General features: G+C 35.1%; 1 long non-coding RNA gene across 1 annotated transcript; it reads left to right on the top strand.

Annotated features, from left to right (window-relative positions):
• Positions 1–1,455: 1,455 nt before the first annotated feature.
• LOC113334236 lies at positions 1,456–5,027 on the top strand. The gene is made up of 3 exons (XR_003352670.1): positions 1,456–1,716; positions 2,984–3,076; positions 4,278–5,027. It is a non-coding gene; the product is annotated as an uncharacterized LOC113334236 (long non-coding RNA).
• Positions 5,028–8,571: the final 3,544 nt, after the last annotated feature.

Here is an 8,571-nt window from a genome sequence, read left to right on the forward strand (position 1 = left end):
ACAGTCTCTTCACGAAAATATTTTTCTAAGGCCTCGAAGCTCTTTGTTGGCAAATCTCTTAGGATTCAAAAAGACATGGTCATACTACCCGTGGTTTCATTTGATATCATATTTCAAGGATATAAAAATTAAATCTGTATGTGATAAATGTTTTTTTTTTTTTTTTTTTGGAAATCACATTTCAATTCATTCAAACCAAAATGATGATTCCATGATTGCTTACAAGATTATCAAAAACACCAAAATACAAGATAATCAAAACCCAAATACAAATGATGACACCAATTGCAAGTACATCGCGAAGAGAAAGTGCCATGAACCGCAAAGACATCCAATTTTTGAAGATGTAGTAGTGATGAATGATGGTGTGAACCTGAAATAACTCCGACCATTTAAAATAATTATCTCCTTCAATAAGAGATGCTCGAATGAAATTGAGTATTTTGCCCAAAATCTTGTAGATCCAAACGAATCCGGGTGCCCTAAATCCCTCTTGTTGAAGAAGAATCCAAAGCGACGCCGAGCAGAATCGTTGATGTTCTTGATGAATCGAGAATAACAAGCCAAGAAACATCATGAAGATTTGAAAGAATTTCTATTAAAGCGAAGAGAAAATCGTCCAAAAGGAGAAGAGAAAATCTCCCAAATAGCGAAGAAATGTGTCCATAGATACCAAAAACAACAAAAATAAAATCTAAAAACACAAATTAAATTATTCTCATTCATAAAAACTTAAAAATCCTTGCTCAGATCTAGCCCAAAGGACTAGATCTGAGCAAGAAAAAGGGGGAAGTTCTAAGTTTTTTTTTTCTTTTAGGAGAGAGGAAGGAGAGAAGAGAAAAAAAGCCCCGTATGTGATAAATCTTTGGAACACCTTATTTGAATACCATCAGCTTATGCTTTTCTTGTCTATTTTTCTTCGACTTTTGTATATTATGTTTGTATAGAATTTTGTAGGAATCTTGGAGTCATGTGGCATGAAGGCAAATCAAAAATAGGGACTCAAAGCATTACTCGACAACCTTTGTAGCAGCAGGGACACAAGTCTGTAAGGCAGCAATAGTTCACATAAGGGGCATTCACTTGGGTTTGATAAAGAATCACTAGCGACATCGCACTTAATGTTCAAGGCTGCCTCTCCAGTTTCAAAATTATTGGGAGGAGATCATTTGCTGCTGAAGGCTCACGATTTATAAAGAGGGATACCAATATTATTTGGGGGTGATACCATTCCATACAGGACAAACAAGTGATAACAGATCCTGACTGTCGGATCGCTCAATTGGTATCACCCCCACTAATAGTGGTATCCCCTTATAAATCATGCTGAAGGATGCCTCTTAAGTTTACTAGCAAGGACACAAGTCTCTGGGGCAGACGCATCTTTCACTCTCTGTACCATAAATAGAAGCCAATCAGATAAATTTAGGTCGAACCTAATTTCTATCGAGCAGTTAGAACTCAATTCTTTACCCTAAGCTTCATTCGGCCTCCAACTTCAATTTCTGAAAGAATAGATTTCATTTGGAGTCGAAATCACAGAGAAATCACCTAAGAACTGTCATGTTGCAGAGTTTGGGTAATGAACAGATGAGGTGTTGCCGTTGATCTTGGTGTTGAATGGAGGGGATTAACAAGTAAAATTTTCAAGAAGTAGAGAGCTCTGAAAAGGAATTGAACTACAGAGACGACACCACTTTCACATTGCGTATCACGGTAAGATGGCCAAACCTTGTTATCACTAACTTGCTAAGCATTATAGCTGTTAGCCTACAGTTAATCTGATTATTCTATGGTCAGCATCATGTTATGCTTGGTATGGTTCTGATTCGGTGATCTGTAGAACATGTTAATACTAGGTGGAAGTCTGATTCAAGGATAAGGATATTTTTCTACCATGTTTAACTTCTAATTGTGGTGATTATGGAGTTGAAATTCCAACGTATGAACCTTTTGATGTCATTACATTTGCAGTCGATTATGGCACTATGGCACATTATTGTTTCCTTTTGATTGATTTTACAGATCCAAAGATTCCTAACCATACCAAATAAAATTGATAACCTTCTGAAATGGGTTTGTAACTTTACACAATTTATATTCCGTTTGATATTATCATCACGTTCAGTTTTGGTCACGATAATTGGGCATGATTTTGTGAAACTGCCTTTTTGTTGGATATTTTCAATATTGTTTGCCGCTGTCTGGGGTGGAAATTTTTTCGGTTAATAAATTTGAAAACCTATTCGATTTTCCAGAAATTTCCACAAAACATGTCTGTTCGCATAGGGTTTCTTCAAGAGACACCATTAATGGATTCCCGTTGAAAGCGTCTGTTCGTGATGGAAAGACATCATGAAAAGGCATGACTACCTCTTTAAATAGCGAAGGCTTTCTCCCATTTCAATCATAAAATCATCAAAAACTCTTTCTCTCTAAGCATCTTCAGAAACAAATACAGTGTGTTCTTGGTTGGGTCAAGGGAGTACAACCTTTGAATTAGACAACATTGTTAGGGCTTCATTGTATGCTGACAGCAATATTTCGCTGACCGATTGTACTCGCCAATTTATTGGGAAGGGTCGAAATAATTGCTGAAAAGAATCGCAAGGCCTTGAAGCTCTAGTGATACAACATTCTTTTCTTTCTTGTTTTCATCCTTTATTACCCAGATTTTCCAACACTTTTTACTTCATACAGTTCATTAAATGCTTAAACTGATTTAATGTCTTAATCGACTTCTAGTAGTCAGGAGCTGGAACATTCGCATGAAATCTATGTTATTTCTGTAGGTTTTAAGATTTCTTTTTACTTCTCTTGTTGATCTACCAATTATTTTATAGCATGATACTTCAAAAATAGGTTAGACCAAGAATAATCTCAAACTGGTTGGCCGGGGTTAGATCGTCCTTGGTTATTTCCTGGTGTATATAACGCATACCAGGTGGAATTATCTCTTTTGATTTATTAAATTCCTTTGCAGGAATACTCAGTTTTGAGGGGACATTCTTAAAGTATCAGTTCATTTCAGTTTTTGTTGGACAAGGGAAGTTCTTCGTTTGCTGTACTTATTTGGGTAATATTTCTTCCATAAGGCAAACCTGCATAAATTCTTAGGATTTTGCATCTCATGCATGTCTAGTCTTGTTGCTTCAGTGTTAATGGATCACACTAGTTATACGATTCAGAATTGAGTAATGTAAGATTAGCTTCATCAAGGAACTTGCTCATTTGAGGGGTACTTGAGAATACTTTACCTAGGTTCCTTCCATAATTTCAGGAATATGAATGACGTACATTCCAGATTTATTTGCACAAAATGGGCCTTAGAGACAAACATGATTTATTATAGTAGGTGGGTACATGATATTCATATTCTCACTGCTCTTCAGTGGGGAGTATTGAATTTCAAATAAGTAAATATCTTTGTTGTTAATTGTCCCTTCGTGGTTCCAGCTATGTTTTTTGAGTAGGAAAATTTTCATATTATCATATACTGGCTTAATTGTGTTCTGCTATTTGCTATATGCCTAGGTCTACTGCAGAATCAGACCTCTGGATATTAAAACCTTGTCTTCATTACGGTTCTCTTCATAGTGTTTCCATTATAATTGCCCTTAAAACACAAATCAAAAACCAAAAAACAAGATGTAGGTTTGATGAGTGTGTTTAGTTCGTCTGAATGTTTAATTGCTCAGAATTATCCTTAGTGGCATCAATCTCCTATTTAATTTTTTCATTTTGTATCTTCCAAGGTTTATATACATTTCAGTACAACTCCTAATACGATGCCTAAGTTTAAAATTTTTATTCCTCGAATGTGGTCTACTGATGATAGGGTTTCAGCTGATCTGTGTTCCTCAACTTAGGGAACCATGTCTTGGATAAAAATAGTTACTTCATAACACTGAGCAACCGGCCTAGTCGAAACGAAGTGATTATTTTTCTTTAGTTTTATTTTCTTGATTAAATGGATTCACTATTTTTCATTATTTCTTGATAAATCATTTAGTAGTATGTGGTTAATGCATTCTGGTTCTGAATTTGTTCAGAAATTCATCGGAGAATGCTCTAGAATCATTAGTGAGAGTTCTAGTCAAGGTACTTCATATTTGGGTTGACATTATAATATTAAAATGACAGTCAGATATTGTGTCTAGTGAATCTAACCTTCGAATCGCTTGTAGTATTCTCACTGCAATCTGTATGTAAATACTAGCCCGGGGCTTGGCTATATCCTATAATTATGTTTGCTGTGTGTTTTTGCTCCTTCACAGGGAACACGGGCCTTCAAACATTTTCATGGATGAAACTATTGGATCTGCTCGTATGGAATCTGGGACTGGTACTGGCGATAGTACAGTGCGGTGAACGAGCTCGAGCTTGTCAATCAGCTGATGGATTTGTATCATCATACAAGATTATAGTACACACGATATTTCTTGAAGTTTGGATATGCCTCCTTGGTGCATCTTAAACCTTAACAGGTAAATCTTCCTGGTTCCTGCCAAAAAAAGTTGCTCTTCAAAGGGTCAAGTGTTTATGCAAGATGACTCCCCCACCCACAAAACCAAATTCTTGTAGTAGCGAGCCCTTTTCCCGAATCACTTGCTCCCTCAACAAAACTCTAGCAGCCACTATTTGAAATTGCCATGAGGTAATCGGAGATAAAGATATTCTTACCTCAATGGATCAATCATTCAAGACCTTTTCATCATAGAAGTCTAATCCTTTTAAAAAAGAGTCCCACATCGATAACAAAGGCCTTGTAACTCTTTAGTATCTCTTGGTCTTCTGATTTGTTTCTAAGCTCTTAACTTAAACACCCTGGAAATTCTTCGCCTGTCTTCACTCATGTGCAATACCAGAACAAAGGCCTCAGCTTGGGATATTCTTATTATGTGTTCTGATTCACAAATGTTAATAAGACGATCAACCTGTATACATATTATTTGGGTTCTTAGATGTTATCAGGTAACTAATTGTGCACCTTTCCTGTGTTTTCTTCGTGCAATGGATACATCATTTCATGACATTGTGCTGGCTTCATTCTTGCTTTGATAATCCTGCAGCAAAAATTGGCACAGATTCTTTGAATGTTGTACATGGCCAACCAAAGTTATAACAACATAACACAACCTTCTTTGTCACATGAAATTCAACCCATCATGTTGCACTCTGATTAGTGTTTGAATCCGAACCTTCGCTTTTGGCTGAGCCAAAAACTGCTGCGCTGTGGTTTAATTAAATTAGACTTGCAAGTTCATGACTAATGGCAACACAGCTGCTTACAGTATAAACAGTGGATAATAGCAGTTATTGCTGCCTGACCTGCTGGATGTATTTTTGTACCAGATCCAAAGAAACTGCCAGGGAGCGCATGTACATACTGGCTCAAGCAGCAGCGGTGCATCATTACAAAAATCACCCGAAAGAGGAAACACATTAGGAATAAAACATCTTTCATCTCTGGACAATCAAAGTGGGGATGAATTTTTTTCAGCTGATGAAATAAAATATTTTGTAGATAGATGATAGCAATAAGTGAAAACTACAGAGAGACCCATTCTCTCAGATTTTTCCACTGTCAAACCCACGCACAGAAAAGTTCAGGCGCGTACCCATTTTCCCGTCAAAAATTCGTAGCAGACCCATAATTTATGAAATTCTGCTTCTCAGTTTTTAAAAGGCCAAACTACCCTTTTCTTCGAGCGACGAACAGAGAGAAACGAGAAGAAAATAATGGTGAACTCCGATTCTTCGTTTTTAACATTTGGATTTTTCCCTTTGTCAAATCTTTTCCCAAATCCTTTTCTGAATAATCTTCTCAATAAAACTAGGGTTTCTGTTTCAAAATCTGCGGTTTAAATCTGGGGATTTCGGGTTTCTGTTGTCTTTGATTATTCGAGAAGTAAAAAGAAATTAAAATTGAAGTTGAAAAGGGTAAGAAGTGTGTTGCAGTATTTCGATATCAACTGAATTGGAAATTTTCATACCTTATTTGTCTCCATGTTTTTAATCTCAATCGGAAATTTATGATTAGATTTGAATTAAAGATGTTATGCATAATGTCTTATGCATAACATCAGTTTTGTTTAGATGCATAAAACATTATGCATTATTTTGTTTTAGCTGCATAATGTCTTATGCATTACTTTTTCACTTTTCTGGTCATCAGTTTTGTTTAGATGCATAAGACATTATGCATTATTTTGTTTTAGCTGCATAATGTCTTATGCATTACTTTTTCACTTTTCTGGTTATGCATTAGTTTTTTTTAGATGCATAATACATTATGCATTACTTTTTTTCACTTTTCTGGTTATGCATCAGTTTTTTTTAGATGCATAAGACATTATGCATTATTTTGTTTTAGCTGCATAATGTCTTATGCATTACTTTTCTCACTTTTCTGGTTATGCATCAGTTTTTTTTTAGATGCATAAGACATTATGCATTATTTTGTTTTAGCTGCATATTGTCTTATGCATTACTTTTTTCACTTTTCTGATTTATGGATTTTTATGCACGTGCATAATGTCTTCTGCATCATTTTGTTTAGTGCATAAGACATTATGCCATTATTATTTCTGCATAAAACATTATGCATTATTTTTGTTTTAGCTGCATAATGTCTTATGCATTACTTCTTTCATTTTTCTGGTTATGCATCAGTTTTGTTTAGATGCATAAGACATTATGCATTATTTCGTTTTAGCTGCATAATGTCTTATGCATTACTTTTTTTCACTTTTCTGGTTATGCATCAGTTTTTTTTAGATGCATAAGACATTATGCATTATTTTGTTTTAGCTGCATAATGTCTTATACATTACTTTTCTCACTTTTTCTGGTTATGCATCAGTTTTTTTAGATGCATAAGACATTATGCATTATTTTGTTTTAGCTGCATATTGTCTTATGAATTACATTTTTCACTTTTCTGATTTATGGATTTTTATGCACGTGCATAATGTCTTCTGCATCATTTTGTTTAGTGCATAAGACAATATAAGGGAAAATTTAGCTGCATAACTTTTTTTCTGTTTCTTCTACTTGATTTTTTTTCTTCTTCGTCTGTTTCATCTATTTTTGTTGAAATGTATTCTAGGGTTTAGTCAAAAATGATTTACTTCTTTGAATCATCGATTTTAAATGATTTATTTCTTTAAATGATGGAGAGAAAATCTTTGCAGATCCGTTACAGAGATTAATGGAGGAATAGGGAAAGAAACCGGCGGAGAAGAAAAAAAATTATGCCCAAAAACGATGAAGAGTAATAGATTCTTTCAATACGTTTTAAATATTTTTAAATAATTATGGGTGCGACTGTATCAGAAATTAATTGTGAACCTGGCGGTAAGAATTTTTTTTTTTGGGCCTGCGCCTAAGTTCACTCCAGTTCAGACTAGGAGCCTAAGAAGCGTAAAACTAAGCTCGAACTCATCATATTTCTTATTAAGCCGTCACTCATCTTATGCTGCTCTTCTTTGAGAGAACTTTTTATCGGTTAGCTCAACTGCTCAAGTGGTGATGCACTACTGTAGTCGTAGCCGTACCGAAAGTAAATCATAGCCGTCTATAATAGATACTTGGGTCAGCAATTACGGTCAGTCTTAGATTACATGTAAGCCGTTAAATGAAATAGTCAAATCCGATCAACAATCACAAAATTGCCCTATACTTCACGGGCTAAATCTCTAAGCTTATAAGAAGAATATCCGTATGAAAGAGAAAAAATCCAAACCTTAACCCTAGAAATTAACAACACCAACCAGATCTCTCATGTTTTTCTTGGTCTTCATGATAATCCATCAATGGAAACAAAAACATCAAATAATCAACCACAAATTTTCAAGCACAATGATATTTCCTCTCAACAAACTATCATATTGCTGACTTCTAGCTCGACCATATTTTTAGATTCTTTTCTGTTGAATTCATAATTTTCCACTGCAACAGATGCGGTAGAGGTCCCTAAAGAGGATCCAATCCTAATCTTTCACTGGTACCCGGGTTTACGAATAGAATCTGAACATTGGTAGATTTCAAACAATTGGTTGGCAGCTGATCTATTGGACATACTCCTTCAGTATATGATGTTTCTATGCTCCATATATATTATATGTATCTGGGTTTATTGTCTCAAGTCAAGATTCTTTTTTTTTTTTTTTTTTTAATTATTTGCTCTTTGTTAAAGATCCATCCGGTTTGTATGTGAAAAGCAGGTTAATGTAATCATAATTTTAATTGTTATCTGCATCTATGAATTGGTATCTGAATAAAATTGGAAACCAAAAAAAGGTGATATGCTTGTAACTAGCAGGAAGGGTCTGCAAGAGCAATGTCTCTTCCAAAGGACCAGATCCAACAAAAGACAGTATTTGTTTCTCCACAACCTCTACCCAAGCATGAGAAAGGCTACAGCTGTCATTATTTCTTAGCACTGCAACCATTTGTTTGTTTTCTTTCTCAAATGCTAGTTTTGCATTTTTGGTGTTTTTCATGTTACCTCGTTTTCGGGACTCCCCACGTTGGTGGAAGGCACCCATTTTGCTCAGAACTACCGTT

The sequence above is a fragment of the Papaver somniferum genome, unplaced genomic scaffold (genome assembly GCF_003573695.1).
Source record: "Papaver somniferum cultivar HN1 unplaced genomic scaffold, ASM357369v1 unplaced-scaffold_135, whole genome shotgun sequence".
Taxonomy (NCBI): domain Eukaryota; kingdom Viridiplantae; phylum Streptophyta; class Magnoliopsida; order Ranunculales; family Papaveraceae; genus Papaver; species Papaver somniferum.